Source organism: Simochromis diagramma, unplaced genomic scaffold (genome assembly GCF_900408965.1).
Source record: "Simochromis diagramma unplaced genomic scaffold, fSimDia1.1 OVJJ01000615.1, whole genome shotgun sequence".
In the NCBI taxonomy this organism is placed as follows: Eukaryota; Metazoa; Chordata; class Actinopteri; order Cichliformes; family Cichlidae; genus Simochromis; species Simochromis diagramma.
In genome coordinates this window covers 1-18398 of record NW_024386924.1, presented here as the reverse complement: position 1 = coordinate 18398, position 18398 = coordinate 1, and the positions used below count along the sequence as shown (strand labels likewise).

General features: G+C 41.3%; 1 long non-coding RNA gene across 3 annotated transcripts; it reads left to right on the top strand.

Moving 5' to 3' along the window:
• Window positions 1-742: 742 nt before the first annotated feature.
• Window positions 743-17878, top strand: LOC120736660. Of its 3 annotated transcripts, XR_005696568.1 has the most exons (16): window positions 743-1314; window positions 12307-12375; window positions 12475-12652; window positions 12747-12831; window positions 13492-13626; window positions 14386-14466; window positions 14664-14719; window positions 15019-15088; window positions 15197-15281; window positions 15773-15828; window positions 16754-16810; window positions 16911-17041; window positions 17134-17257; window positions 17343-17494; window positions 17600-17699; window positions 17840-17878. It is a non-coding gene; the product is annotated as an uncharacterized LOC120736660 (long non-coding RNA). The 3 variants fall into 3 exon arrangements; XR_005696567.1 differs by lacking the exon at window positions 13492-13626 and having other exon boundaries at window positions 747-1314; XR_005696569.1 differs by lacking the exons at window positions 743-1314; window positions 12307-12375; window positions 12475-12652; ... (5 more) ...; window positions 15197-15281; window positions 15773-15828 and adding exons at window positions 16365-16421; window positions 16530-16630.
• The last annotated feature ends 520 nt before the right edge of the window (window positions 17879-18398 follow it).

The following is an 18398-nucleotide window of genomic DNA, read 5'->3' as shown; positions in this document are numbered from 1 at the left end:
AAGAAAGTCATCTTTCATTGTTGTCTCCAGCGTGTTAAAAGAGAGATCGAGCTCAGTGATGAGTTTTGAAGCGGCTGCAGGGACTTCTCGAAGGTTTTGGCTCAAACAGTCGCAGGATGTTGTTCACAGTGGTGACACTGTTGACTGGTGATTGACAAGCACTGAGACACTAACATGACAAACACAAGAAACATCATGACTTATTCTCCTGAGTGCCTGCAAAACACAAACACAAAATCAAACTCAAAGCTTTTCTCTCAGGTGCTGGTGTGGCACAATCTAATGATAAGAAAGGTCATGCTAACAGCTTTTGGAGCACAAAATGCATTACAGGTAAACCCAGTACCCAAACATGTTAACAAGGATAAAGAAAAAATCTGAAACAAAAGCAGGTAGTGTGGTGATTTATGTTGTGAGGATGCTTTCACTCCCATCAAAGTCGCCCAGTGTTGAGAACCCAAATGAGCCCAAAAACCTCAAGTGGCTGCAACCAACAGCGAACGTCAAGAAGTGGATACTTGCATGTTGAGCCAGAAACATGCAGAAAACCCAAAAGAGGCAAGACAGCACATCTTGGTGCCACTCAGGCAGTACGAACACCTGGAAAGAGGAGCCCACAGTTCAGACCCAAGGTCACTGGTAAGGACACCAGCCAGCCAGTTATAAGTCTAGTTTTCATTTTCATTTTAGTTAGTGTTATGGCCTGTCTAAGGGTGGCCAGACCATAATATAAGGGTGATCCACCACTGTCTGACCCCAAGCAGCACATCACACAACCAGTACAATTTTGATGGTGATTTTTTTTTCACAGTGATTGAATTCTAACAAAGGAAAGGAGCGAACTACAGCTTCGGGGTGGACCCCAAAACAACAAACAAAAGGGACCGTATCTAAAGGATGTGCAAAACTTATTTATGAAAAGAATAAAACCAAATGACAATGTCTTATCTCCCTAACTAACAAAAACATGAGAAAAGGGTAATCGAATAGAGTGAACCATAGACTGTATAAAAGATAGCACCATTGCAACTTTACTGCAGCACTTCACCCTTTCACATAGTCCCAGCGCTTCTCTGTCATGTTTTATGGTGCTGCAAATGTCTTCAGTTGGTGAAAGGTCTGGACTGCTGGTGTCTTGTTGTGCTTGCTATGCATCCCTGACTCGTTTCTTCTTTCTGCATCAAGTAAGGAATGTAGTGAAAGTTCCCAAGAGGTTAAAAACACCACTGAAAAAATGCCATCAGACCTGAGTTGGGACACTTGGATTATGGAGCTTCTGGACCAAGAGAGTGGATGGGAGCATGTGTTTAACAAGTAAGAGTATAACGTCCCCCAAAATGTCCCTAACTAACAAAAACATGAGAAAAGGGTAATCAAATAAAAAGGCAGTCCACCCCTACATGCTCCTGTATAAAGAAACAGGTAACACAAAGCCTGCTGGTTGAGGTCCATGGCGGTGTCATCTTATATGTTGTCTCCAGGTCAAGCAGACAACATATAAGATGGATAGACAGACAGATTTCAAAATAGCCAGCTGGAATGTTAAGGGGTTGAATAACGGGATTAAGAGGAAGAAAATATTAACATATCTAAAGTTATCAAGAGTTGATATAGCCTTTATTCAAGAAATGCACATGTGCAAGTCAGAAGCCTTAAAACTTAAATGTTCCTGGGTAGGTAAAGTCTTTTCCAGTCCTGGAACTGGTAAAAGTAGGGGAGTGTCGGTTCTGATTCATAAAGCAGTTAGCTTTGCTGAAACAAAAGTAATAACAGATAAGGGAGGTAGATTTATATTGGTTTATGGACAACTACTGGACACACCAATAATTTTATGTAATATCTATGCACCTAATGCGGACATACTCGCCTTTTTTCATAACCTGTCACAGTATCTTTTGGAATTAGAAGGTGCACAAATACAGTGCATCCAGAAGGCAGGGAATATTCCTTTTACTCTCCGCCTCATAATGTTTATACTAGAATCGACTACTTTCTTATTTCTGAAGCCTTAGTGAATAACTCTATAGATTCAAGTATTGGTAATATAGTATTCTCGGACCATGTGCCAATTTTTCTATGTCTTGGAAATATTTTACAGATTCCTCAAAGCCGCAGATGGCATTTAAATGTGTCCTTAATTAAAGACTCTGGGTTTATTAAATTGATAAGAGATGAAATACAATTTTACAAACAGACAAATAATCGAGAGGACACTACATTGGCTACTTGGTGGGATGCTATGAAGGCATACTTAAGGGGGAGGATAATTTCTTACGCTTCCTTTAAAAAGAAGGCAGCTAACAAGAATATCATTACGTTAGAAGCCAAATTAAAGGCACTTGAGGCAGTACATTCCCATACAAAAGACAGAGTTACGTTGAATAAAATTGTTAAAGTTAAATATAAGTTGAATGTACTGTACAACAGAAAGGCAGAATACGCTTTATTTCGCATTAATCAAGCATATTGGGAAATGGGAGAAAAGCCGAGTCGTTTATTAGCATACCGTCTTAAACAGAAAGACAGTATGAACCATATCCCAGGCATACGACAATCACATGGGGTTATTTCAGCTTCTATTAGACATATAAATGATGGATTCAGGGCCTTTTACAATAATCTTTATTCTACACAAGGTAGTTTAGATGAACAGAAATTCAAAGCATTCTTTACTGATTTAAACCTGCCACAGCTTTCTACTACTGACCAGCAGATTATAGATGCTCCAATTACAGTCGCCCCGGGCGACCGTGGCTCAGGGGGTTGGGAATTGCATCTGTAATCGGAAGGTCGCCGGTTCGATCCCTGGGCTCTCTGTCCTGGTCGTTGTGTCCTTGGGCAAGACACTTTACCCTACTTGCCTACTGGTGTTGGCCAGAGGGGCCGATGGCGCGATATGGCAGCCTCGCTTCTGTCAGTCTGCCCCAGGGCAGCTGTGGCTACAACCGTAGCTTGCCTCCACCAGTGTATGAATGTGAGAGTGAATGAATAGTGGCATTGTAAAGCGCTTTGGGTGCCTTGAAAAGCGCTATATAAATCCAATCCATTATTACAGTGGAGGAGATTACCCGTGCAATTAACAGTATGCCACTTAATAAAGCTCCAGGATTAGATGGGTTACCATTGGATTTCTATAGAGCATTTGAGGATATGTTAAGTCCCCTGTTGCTCGATGTTTATAATGAGGCGTTCAAAGTAGGCTCATTACCTCAGTCAGTGCACTCTGGACTTATAACATTTATTCTTAAAACTGGGAAAGACCCTTTAGACCCAAGTGGTTACCGCCCCATATCTTTGCTGAATTCTGACCAAAAAATCTTGGCAAAGGTCTTAGCGGGTCGATTAAAAGTAGTAATGGTGAAAATAATTCATGCAGACCAATCTGGTTTTGTTCCAAACGGCTATGGTTCAGATAATATTAGGCGGTTGGTTAATTTGCAAAATTATGTATATGATTCAGTATATCCAACAGTGGCCCTATCGCTGGATGCTGCAAAAGCTTTTGATTGTGTTGAGTGGGATTATCTGTTTAAGACATTATAAAAGTTTGGTTTTGGTGACAATTTGATTCGCTGAAGGCGAATCATATTATGATTCGCCTTCAGCGCGAGTATTGACGAATGGGCTCATATCAGACCTATTCCTTTTACAGAGATCCACAAGACAGGGTTGTCCCCTTAGCCCCGGTCTTTTTGTAATTGCTATAGAGCCTTTGGCACAAAAACTGAGAAATAATGTAAATATATTTGAAATTTCGATGGGTAATAGTCAACATAAGCTTCTATTATATGCAGATGATATGTTGTTACTTATGACCCAGCCTGGGAAGTCAATTCCAGCCCTATTAGAATGTATAGAAAGCTTTACTCTGCTTTCAGGGTATCGCGTCAACTGGGATAAATCAGAGGCAATGCCTATGTCAGGACATTGCCCCCATACTTTATTTAAACAGTGTGGACGCTTCATCTCTTTGCTCTTTAAATGCTTTGCTTCTTTTATTGATTTTTATTGATTTTTATGCTGATTTTTTCCCATATTTTCCGTATGAGCTTACCTGCGATAGCTTCTGGACACTTATAGATCATTAGGACTAAAGTGTTCTTAACAGAAACAGCAACATTTTTATAGTTACCTTATCCTCAGCGCTCCGTGTGTCTGTGGCCTAGACACAGCTGAAGCCTGATTACAGCGTCTGGGCACCGAGCAGCCTAAATAGCCTGGAAAGCTGATAACCGCTAGGCTAACTAGCAACAAGATGCCTTCCCTCTCCACAGATGACTACCACAGCCTCCTGCAGAAGATTGCAGTACTGGAGACAAAAATTCATCGCTTAGAAGTAAACGTGGAGGTAAATGGACTGTGTGGAAATGAAACAACCTTGCCTTTGATTCAAAACAATGGCGATGAGCAAGCTAGTACACAGCTAAGGAGCACAGATAACATGACCAAGAAAGTAGACTTTGTGCACTATTATAAATCCTCAAGCGATAATCCCCCCTTGGACTGTCTTAGTGCAAAACCAAGACATAAATCATGTCTCCTGGAAGGGGGAGGACGTATCACAGGCAGGGCACAGCGAGCTGAAACCGACTGGCCTTCACTTCCTACGAGACAGAGAAGCTCTTCTACCCCTGTATACGAGAGGAAACAGGACTGGACAACCGTGAATAGGAAGGTTAACAACAAACCTTCAAAACAACTGAATGTGAAACTGCACAACAGATTTGCTCCACTATCAAAGGACCCTGGATCTATATCGGACAACCATCCATCTAAAAGTAGTGAAGTAAGGTCCGAAAATTTTTTGAAAAGTAAAAGGCCACAGGGAAAGCTCAAGGCTAGGCCTGAAACTCTGATTGTGGGTGACTCTGCCGTAAAGGATGTACAAAGGATGTGCGGTAAGAACACTAAAGTCCTCTGCTTTCCTAATGATATGGTCAACAACCTGAAGGAGAGAATTCTTCAAATTGCAGATGAATATCCAACTGTGACAAACATTGTTCTGCATACAGGGTCAAACGATGTCTCCAAACAACAGTCAGAGGTTCTGAAACGGGACTTTACTGGATTATTAAATACTGTAAACTCTCTGAATGCAGCTGTATTCATCAGTGGACCTGTACCGCCGGTCAGAGAAGGAGACGAGAGATTCAGCAGGTTGTTTACACTGAATAAATGGCTTATATCAGCATGTGCTGACCACTCAGTGCATTTTATCAACAACTTTAATATTTTTTGGGAACGCAGGCATCTGTTTAAAGCAAATGGATTTAATTTTAACAAGTCAGGGGTGAAACTGTTCACCTCCAACTTGTTTTATTCCATACGTCATCCATCTGTGCTTTGTGCCAAGGCTGAGATAAACGTGGAGTTATCTCATAAAGAGGAACAAACAGTACTCCAAGAACAGACAAAGCCCAGCAGAAACCTTGAGGAGGAGCTCCATCTGCCCCCACCCGGGAAGAGCCTCAGAAAGGAGAGACATCTGAGGCAAGAAGAGGGGTCCCTATTTCCTCCAACTCTCTCAACAACACCAACGACCAGGACCAGGAACCACGATCTTCCCCAGTCCCCCAAACCCCTGACAGGCCATCACCCCCATCACCCTCCTCCCCCTCCCTTTTTCCCTCCTCCCCACACCTGAAATTCACTGAAGAGATGATGGAGCGGGTCAATGCTGGGCTCAGATCTACCCCCCGGCCCAATCCCTTTTTGTCCCCCATAAACCCCCCACCAGAGCAGCCAAAGGTTCACCATCGAGCCCCACCCTCAACAGAGCAATCGAAGTCACATTGCCCAGCCTCGCCCCCCTTAGTTCCTCCTTACCAGCTTCATGCTCTGTCTCCGCAGTCTGATGTGTGATGTGTGAAGGGTCCGGGCTGCGAGGATTATGGCAGTGGTGACTTTTCCCAGGAGAAGCTGGGACCCTGTTTACTAGAAGGTTTTAAAATCTCTGTACTTTCAGGTGACAGAAGGAGACATGTGGCCTGGTCAAAACACAGAGAGCTGCACTCTAAAAGATCTTTAAATATAGTAAACATACCTTGTGTGCCACAGACTGCTCCCAAACACGAGGGGACAAGTAATGCCTCTAAAACACTTAAGTTGGCTTTATTAAACGTTAGATCTTTAGCTGGGAAAACACTTTTAATTAATGATTTAATCACTGAGCACAGCCTTGATTTTATGTTTTTAACTGAAACTTGGTTGGACCAAAGTAACAGTGGAGCTGTTCTCATCGAGACGACCCCTCCTAACTACAGTTTTATCAGTGAGGCCAGGGTGAGCAGGAGAGGAGGAGGGGTCGCTGTCTTATTTAATGAATCATTTCAATGTAAGCAGCTATCTCCTGGAAGTTTTCAGTCTTTTGAATATGTGGCTTTACAGCTGAAGGCCCCATCCAAAGTTGTGTTTCTTAATGTTTACAGGCCTCCCAAATACTGCACAGACTTTTTTTAATGACCTCAGTGAACTGCTGTCTGTGATCTGTGTTGATTTCGACTGTGTAATTATTGTTGGGGATTTTAACATCCATGTGGACAACCCTCAGGACAAAGGGACTAAAGACCTGAGTAACACTCTGGGCAACTTTGGGCTGACTCAGCATGTAACAGAGGCCACACATAATAGAGGACACACTCTTGACCTACTGATCTCCAAGGGCCTGAGCATTTCAAACATTACTGTGTCTGATGTGGGCCTGTCTGATCATTACTGTGTTTTCTTTGAAAGTAAAATCTCAGCCCACACAAATATATCAACAGCAGTGATCACAAAACGGTGTATAACTGAAGACAGTAGTGAGATCTTTAACCAGGTCTTCCCATTAACACCTGACCTGTCCAGAGGTTCAGTCAATGAGCTCGTCAATAGCTTCAATGCAAAAATGTTAAATGTAATGGATACAATTGCTCCCATTAAGGTGAAGGTTATCTCTGGAAGGAAAAAGTCTCCATGGAGAAACTCCACACTAGTGAAAAATGAAAAAAGAGAGTGTAGGAAAGCTGAGCGCAGATGGAGAAAAACAAACCTCCAGGTTCACTATGACATCTATAAAGAGAAACTTCACAATTATAATTTACAACTGAGGAGTGCAAGAAGGTCCTACTTCTCTGACATCATCACTAAAAACAGTCATAATGCTCGGGTCTTATTTTCTACAGTTGACAGGCTAACAAACCCTCCTGTGTCAGTGGCAGCTGAACTTCATTCAACCATGGCCTGCAATGACTTTGCCAAATTCTTCACAGAAAAAATCCAAAAGATTAGACAAGCAATTGGTACATCAACAGCAGATCCAGACTATGTACTGTGTCCACCGAAAAACTGTTTAAACACCATGAAACAGTTTCACCCTATTAACAGCAAAGACCTGGAGGACATCTTAGGTCAACTGAACTCCTCCTCTTGCTGTTTAGATGTCCTGCCAACAAGTTTTTTCAAAAAGGTCTCAAAGACTTTAGAGTCAGACCTGTTACAGATCGTCAACTTTTCTTTAATATCAGGTGTGTTCCCGGAACCACTAAAAACTGCTGTAATAAAACCTATACTGAAAAAGGACAATCTTTTTTTTTTTTTTTTTTTTTTTTTTTTTTTGCCTGTCCCGTTTGGCTCTTTTGCCATCAGAATTGTTGTCTAAAGGCAAAGAAAGATGCCCAACGGATTTACTTTACCAAATTGACCATCCCAGCCTTGCCGTAATGGTCCATTTGATTCACCTTTTATTGTTTATTTTATTTTCACTTACTGAGTACAGGACAGACTTGACTGGGGGAAAGAAGGGGAGAAAGAAAGAGGGAAAGAGAAACAGCTGAGAAGAGGGACGGGGGAGAAGGGCAAAAGACAAAAACCAACAGAATGGGCAGAAAAAAAAAAGAAAATGCATATATCGATCACCTGGATCACCTGCTGAGAAAGAAAAAAGAAAACAAGCAGAAGAGAACAAGAGTAATAGAATAAACAGCATCACAATGATATATGGGAATATGACAGTAAATACTAAATATTAAACATTATTGTGCAGCACATAAGATCAACAGAACACAGTGTGCTTTGAGGTAGGAGCCAAAAAGGGTGTAGTTTGTGGGTGTGATCACCCGTGTGTACACCTGTGAGCATGGACGCGCTTGTTTTTTTTTTAAAAGGTTCCTTCATGTAATGATCTGCTAGAGGGTGTGGGGGGGCCACAGCCCCGTCCTCCAGGGCATGAAGCAGGTATGGAGAAGATCAAAACTCCAGACATCCAGAGGCCCCCAGAACACAAGAGACCAAGGAAGACCAACAGAGGGGCAGCCGCGCCACTGTCCCAGAAAGAGCTGAGGAGAGTCCCAGATGAGGGCTCACTCAGCAGCCGCGGAGCAGAAGCCAGGGGGAGTTGCAGTGACGCGCCCGTGAGCTCCGCCGGCAGCCAGCCGTGCCTGAGTGACCGAGCGCACCCCACCTCCGAAGTGGCCCGAGCGAGCCCCAGGCTCCAGGCCCCAATAAGTGGCCGCCAAGGAGTGAGCCGGTGTGTACCTGGACGCCCATCCCCGGACACAAAGAACCACCAACGCACCGATGTCTGAGGGAGTCCGCCACTGGCAGGGGAAGTGGTGGTAGGGGGAGATAGGCCTCCAAACCTTGGAGGGCCTAAGATGTCCCCAGAGAGGTGGCGCCTGACACCCAACCTGACATATAGACACAGAAATACAGGCACACACATATACAAACATCCATTCCCACCCTCATATGCACTTACTCCACACTCAACCAACGTGGAGACAGACATAAAGAGACGCTGTACACACGATCACACTCCCCAAGCGTACTCTACAAACCGGGTCTAGGTACCCTAGGTACCCGCTGGAGGGGGGAACTGCACCCAGACCCAGGTGGAAAAAGGACAATCTTGACAAGACACAAATGAACAACTACAGGCCCATCTCAAATCTCCCATTTTTAAGTAAGATCATTGAAAAAGCAGTTTCTCAACAGCTCAATTACTTCTTAAAACAGAATAACTGCTATGATGCCTTCCAGTCAGGTTTTAGACAGAACCACAGCACTGAAACCGCTCTGACCAACGTGTTTAATGACATATGTCTGAACACAGACAGTGGAAAAATGTCAGTCTTAGTTTTACTGGATCTCAGTGCAGCATTTCATACAGCTGACCACAACATATTACTCAAACGACTGGAGAACTGGGCAGGTCTTTCAGGAACTGTACTAAACTGGTTCAAAACATACTTAGAAAACAGGAAATACTTTGTATCAATAGGTAACTTCACATCTGAGCAGACAAGTATCACATGTGGAGTTCCCCGAGGTTCCATCTTGGGACCCTTTCTGTTTAACATTTACATGCTCCCACTGGCACAGACTTTAAAGAACAACAAAATAAACTATCATAGCTCTGCAGATGACACACAAATATATATCACAATGTCACCAGGAGACCGAGGCCCTGTACAGGCTCTTGGTAAATGCATTGAGTAAATTAATGACTGGTTGTGCCACAATTTTCTCCAGCTAAACAAAAACAAAACTGAGGTAATAGTCTTTGGCACCAAAGAAAAACGATTACAGGTCACCAGAGAACTTCAATCTATACACCTAAAAACCACAAACCAGGCGAGAAATTTGGGTGTAGTGATGGATGCAGACCTAAACTTAGAAAAACACATTAAGACAATAACAAAATCAGCTTACTATCACCTCAAGAATATATCAAGGATAAAAGATCTGATGTCTCAACAGGCCCTAGAAAAACTAGTCCATGCATTCATCTTTAGTAGGCTTGATTACTGTAACAGCATCTTTACAGGTCTACCTAAAAAATCAGTCAGACAACTACAGCTCATTCAGAACTCTGCTGCTCGAGTCCTCACTAAGACCAAAAAAGTGGACCACATCAGTCCAGCTCTGAGGTCTTTACACTGGCTGCCTGTCCGTCAGAGGATAGACTTTAAAGTTCTGATGCTGGTCTATAAAGCTCTGAATGGTTTAGGACCAAAATACATCAGTGACCTCCTGACCCAGTATGAACCTTCCAGATCCCTCAGGTCATCTGGATCTGGTCTTTTATCAGTTCCTAGAGTCAGAACCAGACACGGAGATGCTGCATTCAGCTTTTATGCTCCTTATATCTGGAACAAACTCCCAGAAAGCCTCAGATCAGCTGAAACACTCAGTTTATTTAAATCCAGGTTGAAGACTCACCTGTTCTCAGCTGCATTTGAATAAAGCACCAAATCCACACTTTTAAGCTTAAATTTCAAAACTAACATTTTAACTACTGATTTTATCTATTGTTCTGATTTTATCTGTTTTGATTTTATATACTGTTTTGTTTGTTTGTTTGTTAATTAGTTTGTTTGTTTGCTTGTTTTAATCAATTTTAAATCATGCTTTTTATTTGTTTTTGTTTCTAATGTCTCTGTAAAGCACTTTGAATCACCTTGTTGTTGAATTGTGCTATACAAATAAACTTGCCTTGCCTTGCCTTAAACAGTGGGAGTTTCGGTGGTCCGTGAATGGTTTGAGGTATTTGGGGATACAAATTACCTCGGATACACTAAGATGGTTCAAGCAAATATGGAGCCAATGTTTGAAAGAATAAAAATGGAATTTGGTAGATGGTCCAGAGTAAGTCTCACAATATGGGGTAAAATTAGTTGTATTAAGATGATGACTGCACCCATGATCTTTTATATTTTATCTAATATTCCATTACACATTCCAGATAAGTATTTCAAAGATCTAGACTTTTTAATCCGGCAGTTTCTTTGGGGTAGCTCACCGCATTGTTTAAGTATTAAGAAACTTCAAGCGAGTGCAAAACAAGGAGGTTTTTCATTGCCTAATTTCCAATGGTATTATTGGGTGATGAACGTGAAACAACTTAGAGCTTGGTTACCTACTGCACCAGTTAAACCCATCTGGTCCCATATAGAGACGGAAGTTAATGGCGGTATTTCTCCTTGGAGGGAGCTGTTTGATACCAGTCATAAAACTACCCATCCTATAATTGCAAAGACATTGTAGTTTAAATTACATAGGGCAGGTCGCTGGGACTTTATTAAATCACCTTCGGCAACCTTATGGAGTAATAAAAGAATTTTAATTGGAGGGACATCGGTTGACTGGTTACAGTGGCGTAAAGCAGGCATCCTTAATGTATCAGATTTATTTGACTGTGGGACTAAATGTTTTTTAAGCTTTGATAAAATTGTAGAGTTATATAAGTTGCAGCGTAATCAGTTCTGGAGATATGTCCAAATACATAGTTCATTATCGAAGTGGCTGGGAACCCCCTTGAGTTGTCCTGTGGGCAGCCCTATGGAAGTCCTGCTCTCAAGATCACCCTTGGGTAAAGGCATTACCTCTAAGATTTATCACTTATTGCAAGAACGGTCAGCTGACCCTCTCCTTAAAGTTAAGGGCTACTGGGCCCAGGACATGGCATTGGACATATCTTCAGTTGAATGGGATTCATGTTTTCAAAATGTTAATACTATGTATAAAGAAACAGGCAGTAGATTTATTCAACTTAAGATAATCCATAGGTGGCATCGAACACCGCAACAATTGTATAAATGGAACCTGGCCTCTACGGACGAATGTTGGAGATGTGATGGTCAAAATGCTTTGATTTTACATATCTTATGGAGCTGTTCGGCACTTCGGGATTGGTGGGAAAATATAATGGAGGTAATTTTCAGTGTTTTAAAAAGGAGATTTGGTATCTCACCAAAACTGTCCATACTTGGTATAACCACAGAACTTTCTGATGGAGATTTTTCCAGTTATACAAAAAGATGGATTATTTTGGCTCTTACTACGGCCAAACGGGTCCTGCTAAGACATTGGCGGAAAAAGAACCCCCCCTCCCTATGAAGAGTGGCTAAAGACAATGGCTAAGTTGGCGTCTTACGAAAAAGTGACTTATGGTTTATTAGACAAATTGCCTCAATATGATTGTATTTGGTCCCCCTTTACAAGCTGGCTTTCTGTAACTTGAAGAACAGAGGAGTAATGACAGAGTGGTGGTGTGGGGATTGGTGTGCGAAGAAAGAATAGGATAACTTCCCTTTGTTTTGTTTTTTGTTGTTGTTGTGTTTTGTTTTGTTGTTGTTTTGTTTTTGTTTGTTTGTTTTTTAAACTATTTATTTATGTAGTTATCCTTAACCTCTGTTATTGAAGTTTAAAATGAAATAAATAAAAATTGTTGATGATAAAAAAAAGTTTAAACTTCAAAGCTCATGCATACGTGCACATCCAGTGCTCAGTGTCTAATTGTGTGTTTGTGTTTTTACCTTTTTGCAGTAGCGTAGTGAAACATTTGGGCGGTGGATAAATAATGGAAAATAAAATTCAGACTACAGACAGCTTCAGGTGAGTACACGTGGTGCACAAGGACCAAAGCTCACCTTCTCAACCTGGACAAAATGAATTATTTTACACTGATACTGTAAACTGTTGTTTGTGTGTCAGGTTTCCATACATCGGAAACAGCTGCTGCATCTGTAATTCTGTCCATCCTGAGGAGAGTCCACACTCTACATCAGATCCTTGGCTCACCTATAATGACGCACAGGTGCTGCACACAACTGGATCTGCAGCTTGTGAGGAACAGCAGCACTCAGCCTACATGCTGTTTTACAAGAGAAACGTAAGAAGACACAGCATTTCATCCTGAAGTGAGAGAATGGCACGCCAGCTGCAGCCTAATCCAATCTCTCTTCTTTTCTTTTTTCGGTGCCCAGACACCCTTCAGTTTCATCATGTCATCCCTAAAAATAGCTGTAGAGTTGGATGGAGGATTAAGACAGCAGAGAGCAAAAGAAACAGGTAAGAGCAGACAGGTAGTCAGAGTTAACAAAAACTTTTAAAGCCAGTGTAGCTTCTGTTTTGAACACATTTATTGATGACAATTTTACATAAATAAGCAGTGTGTTATACTGTTATCAGATGTGGAGTCTCACTAACCACTTATAGACTTGTCCCAAATACTGTTTATTTGTCTTAGTTACAGATAGTGAAATAAAAATGGAAAATGATTGTTTCATAATTGTATACTCAGCTTGGTCAAGACAATAATTCGAGAACGAGGGGCAGGATTTTGAATTGATGCCATTGGTGCATCTACTAAAGTTCTGGGGTCAGTTTGAATATCAGTGACCTTGACCTCAAGTTCAAAGGTCAAGTTTTCTGAAAATGTTGTGAATGCCACAACTCTGTGACGAGAAGTAAGTCTCCTAGGTCTTTAAATTAGTATATAGGTGCATCTACTAGGAAGTTGAAGGGTTGCACTGCGGGCCATCTGTAGAGGTGTAGAGTCAACAACCTGTCTCTGAATGTGGACAAAACAAAAGAGATTGTTGACTTCAGGAGAGCACAGTGAGGTCACTGCCCACTTGACATGAATGGATCCTCTGTGGAGGTCGTCAAGAGCACCAGATTTCTTGGTGTCCACCTGGTGGAGAACCACTCCTGCTCCCTCAACACCAGCTCCATAACCAAGAAGGCCCAGCAGCATCTCTACTTCATGCAGAAGCTGAGGAAAGCCCATCTCCCACCATCCATTCTCACCACCTTTTACAGTGGGACTAACGAGAGCATCCCAAGTAGCTGCATCACTGTCTGGTATGGTAACTGCAGCGTATTGGATCGCAGTACCCTACAACGGATTGTGAGAGCAGCTGAGAAGATCATTGGAGCCCTCTCCCCTCCTTATAACACCCGCTTGCTGGAGGACCCCACACAGCCTTCAAACACACTCTTCACCCTGCTGCCTTCTGGAAAGAGGTCCCAGAACATCCGGGCCCTCGCTACCAAACTACGGAAAAGTTTCTTCCCACAAGCCGTCAGACCCCTGAACACTCAGTGACTGCACTGGCACACGCACACCTTCACACATGCCACTACCAAGCACTTATCTGCAGTATCTCACACTCATACACATACATACAGACACCAAGTTACTTTTGCACAATACTCAGCATTTTGCACATCTCCATTGTCATGTGTCTGTTTCGTCCTGTTCCGTCAAGTTTTGCACTGTTTTGTCTTGTTTATTTTTGCAATTTATGCACACTGCACTTTATGTAGTCCTGGGTTTGTCCGTATATGTCATATATAGCACCAGGGTCTCGGAGGAACGCTGTCTCATTTCACTCTGTACAGTACCTCTGCACGTGGTTAAAATGACAATAAAAGCCACTTGACTTGACCTGTTTTGTGTAGCAGTTGCTTGGAGACGAGCACCATACAGTTCAAATGAGCATACATTCCAAAATATGCAAACTAGCCCCATACATCATAATGATGATGTTTGCTGTTCAGGGTATGAACATTCTATGCTGAAAGTTTATAAATATACAACCTTTGACTGCTTGTTTTCAGTTGAACTTTTGCAAAGCTGAGGAGATTTTCGCTGCGATCACATCAAGTCCAAAGATGTTTAAACTTCTTTTTCACAGAAAGGTAAGTTTGAAGAGACTCGCAGCACATTTCTATGAATATTTTCTTATGGTAAACAAGCATTTTTGAAACTTTTAAGGAAGCTTCTTGGATGATTTCTGTAAAACTGAATTTTGAATCCAAATGAAGGATTTTGTATTTTCATACCATATACTTTGTTTTATGCCATTACTGATGTTGGTTTTCTTGTTTCTAAACAGAAACCACACAAACAAAACGTGGCAGAGAAGGAAATTCCTTCTACGTCTCATCAGAGGTAAAGAAATGCGCCACTCTTTAATGCTGCTGGAGATATTTATAGCAGTGGTTTAGTTGGAGCTCTTTTATTTCCCTTTTATTGGTGTTTTGTATTTACATCTTTTTTACTACTTCTAGTCTTGTCTATAATTTATATTGATTCAGAGATTAGCGTTTGAAAATGTAGAGTGTAAATGTACAAAATACATGATTTTGTTCCATTACAGTTATTAATTTTTATCTGCAATCTCCAGCATGTACTTCTTGTTAAAAATTTTCCACTTTGAAAAATAACATTTACACTTTTGTCCTGATCAGCATCCCGGATGCTTCTGTTGCTGAAAATGGTCAAAAGAAGAGAAACTGGAGACACCTCTGCTGTTCCTCGGTTTGCTTTTACACAAACATATGAAATGCACATTCTCTTTAAATTGCACTTGTTAATTTAAAGTGACTTTACTTTTTTAATAAACGTATGTTTGTTCGTCCTCTGCAGCAAACTGAGAGCGATGCAGAGGTAGAGAGCAACACTGTGAAGACACAAAAAAAAGTGTCGCTGGTTTCTTTTTAAATTCTGGAAGGTATGTTTTATGGAAAGAGTCACTGTCATCAAGCATTTACTCATCACAGTTAAATGAGAAGAATTAAGAGCAATTTAGCACACAGCCATGTCCTCAAATTAAGTTCAAAGATGTTTAAACATTTTTTTTTCACAGAAAGGTAAGTTCGAAGAGACTTGCAGGATGTTTCTCTAAATATTTTTTATGGTGAATATGCATTTTTGAAGCTTCATGGATGATTTCTGTAAAAACTGAATTTTGATCAGAACCAAATGAAGGATTTGTATCTCATAGGACAAACTTTAAAACTCAATTTTAAGGCATGAATAAATTGTTTTTTATTTATTTAAAGATATTCCTATATATCTGCTTCATGAGCTGACAGCTCACTAAAGTGATAAATAATATGAAATTAATACCACATTTTCTAACTGGACACTTTTCATGGAGAGACCCACTTGGTATGTTTGTTTTATGCCATTACTGATGTTGGTTTTCGTGTTTCTAAACAGAAATTACACAAACAAAACGTGGCAGAGAAGGAAATTCCTTCTACGTCTCATCAGAGGTAAAGAAATGCGCCAGTCTTTAATGCTGCTGGAGATATTTATAGCAGTGGTTTAGTTGGAGCTCTTTTATTTCCCTTTTATTGGCATTTTTCTTCCACCTTGTGTATTTACATCTTTTTTACTACTTCTAGTCTTGTCTATTATTTATATGGATGCAGAGATTAGCGTTTGAAAATTGTAGAGTGTAAATGTATAAAATACATGATTTTGTTCATGTTGGTATTCCATTACAGTTATTCACTTTTATTAGCAATCTGTATTAGCAAAATGTACTCCTTCTTATAATTTCCACAACATTTACACTTTTCTCCTGATCAGCATCCCGGATGCTTCTGTTGCTGCCTACACCAGCTGACCCCTGAAAATGGCCAAAAGAAGAGAAGAAGAAGAGAAAATGGAGACAGTTCATTCTGCTGTTCCCGGTTTGCTTTACACAAACATATGAAATGCACATTCTCTTTTAAAATTTACTTTTTAATAAACTTATGTTTGTTCGTCCTCTGCAGCAAAACTGACAGCGATGCAGAGGCAGAGATGCAACACTGTGAAGACACAAAAAAGGTCTCGCTGCTCTCTTTTTAAATCCGGGAAGGTATGTTTTATGGAAAGAGTCACTGTCATCAAGCATTTACTCATCACAGTTAAATGAGAGCAATTAAGAGCAATGAGGCACACAGCTATGTCCTATATATTATATCAGGTAAGAAGCACCACGGAAAAGATCCCAGCAGACCTGAGTTGGGACACTTGGATTATGGAGCTTCTGGACCAAGAGAGTGGATGGGAGCATGTGTTTAACAGGTAAGAGAAAGACGTCCTCCAAAATGTTTCAACTTCAAAGCTCATGCATCCATGCACATACACTGCTCAGCATCCTGACATCTTTCCTAATTTTGTGTTTGTGTTTTTACCTTTTTGGAGCAGTGTAGCATGCGGTGGAGAAATAATAGAAAGTCAAACTGGGACTATAGACTGCTTCGGGTGAGTACACGTGGTGCACAAAGACCAAAGCTCACTTTGTCAAAGTGGAGAAAATGAATTCTTTTACACTGATACTGTAAACGTTGTGCGTGTGTGTCAGGTTTCCAAATATCGGAAACACCTGCTACATGAACTCCTGCCTGCAGAGCCTCCTCAACATTGAGGAGTTCATAAGAGACATCAGGCGTCAGGAGGTTTTGTGGCCACAGATCCAGAAGCTCAGCTCTTAAGGTGCGCTACGTCAACCTTCTACTTTCTTCAAAAACCTGAAGAACAAAGAGATCTAACAGCAGAAATGTCTGTTTACCCTTTCCTTTCTACAGAAGGCTCATCGATGTCAGGGACTGTCATGAGTCAACAGATTATGGCCTTAAAGATCACCACCTAAGAGCTTTTAAGAAGGCATTCAGCAATCAAGCTCCTGAATACACCGGCAGTGCACAGAAAGTGCGTCAGCTATTTGGACATTTCGTTTTTTGCTTTACCTTCTGATTTTGATGTGCTGTTTTAAATCTCTCTGCTTTTCTTTCAGGACGCTCATGAATTCCTAACATTGTTCCTCAATGAGGTCAAAAGGCTCGCACCTCACCTGGAGAGGAACGCAGCTCTCCTGGGCCAAAGTTATACCTGCCCAGTAGAAGAGCATCACATTTTTAAAATGGAAAACATGAGGACATGCAAGAGGTAAGCCTGTCTTTCAGAAACGCAGAGCTGGTTGCAATATTTTCATATACCTCTTTTCCACCTACCTGATCTTTACTTTAACTACGTTACTCCTGAAATGTGTAGCTGTGGTCACCAATCATCACAGCAAGAGGACTTCACCAGCTTGTCTCTTGACCTTGTTCCAGAGGGGTCTATTATAAACATGTTAGAGACATACTTGAAGGTAAGATCACAAATTCCAATAGAGTTGTAGTGTCAGCGATCTTAACACACCTTTTTTGTTAGTGTTTGTGTGTATGTGTGTGTGCATATGTTGAGATTTCTTTCTACCATAAAGCCTGTTTTCTCTGTGCTGTTGTTCAGGAACAAGAAATAGAATTTCGCTGTGATTGTGGAGGGACGCCTCAGAACTGAAGTCGTCTTTTGATACACTGCCAACGCCGAGTGAGCTAAGGTAAAATTCAGAATTGAAAGACTGACAAGGTTTCCGAACTGTGGGAATAAATATCAGCGTGCTTAGAGGAAAATACTGAGCAGCGTTTTCCATTTTGTCTGTGTGTGCAATCATTCTTCTATGTTCTACTTGTGTTGTTTTTTTTTCTTTTCTGCCAGAGTTTGATCGGCATCTGAAGAGGTTTCGGATACAAAACCTAAAAAACATCAGAAGGGGGATGACCCGTCAGGATGCGAGGACTTGGTTGTGTGCATCCAAATCAGGAAAAACAGCACTGCAGAACGTTTAGGCTACGTCCACATAGCTCTGAAGATTGAAATCAGGTCAAATTAGCGCTTTCATACATTCAAATCGGTGCGTTGCATGAACCGGCCGGAAAAACTTACGTCCGGTCATGCGCTGGCAAAAGTGAAGTGAGGATTTAAGAAGAGCAGAAAAGCTACCGGAAGCGTACCAAACTGATAAATC